Genomic DNA, 508 nt, shown 5'->3' on the forward strand with positions numbered 1-508 from the left:
GAAATTAACTTGAATTAGGCTTACCAGATCAAACAGCTTTTTTTTAATAAAAAATTGTTTATTTACCATTATAAATCAAGTCACAGGAATTTACCAATTTGTGCCTTTCATGCATAAAATGCAAAAACCAAATTTACACTATTTTTTAAAAGTGTAAAAAAATTAGGATTTTTTTAAATAAATAAAAAAAATTATTTAAGAATATAGGTAATTTATAACATTTTTATAGATTTACACTCTATTACTTGTCTTGTCTACAGTGTAAACGAAATAATACTGTATATATTTTATTTACACTGTAAACAAGATAAGATATGATATCACATGTACGTATTACATTTGCACACGTGATGTGTAACATGCATGTTTATCTCGTTTACAGTATAAACGAGATATACACAATGTTATTTCGTTTACACTGTAAACGAGACAAGTTATAACCACGCCTATATATTGAACTTGTTTACAGCATGACTTGAAGTCACTTTTGAACCATTTCTACTTATTT

The sequence above is a fragment of the Arachis ipaensis genome, chromosome B08, assembly GCF_000816755.2.
Source record: "Arachis ipaensis cultivar K30076 chromosome B08, Araip1.1, whole genome shotgun sequence".
Lineage (NCBI taxonomy): Eukaryota > Viridiplantae > Streptophyta > Magnoliopsida > Fabales > Fabaceae > Arachis > Arachis ipaensis.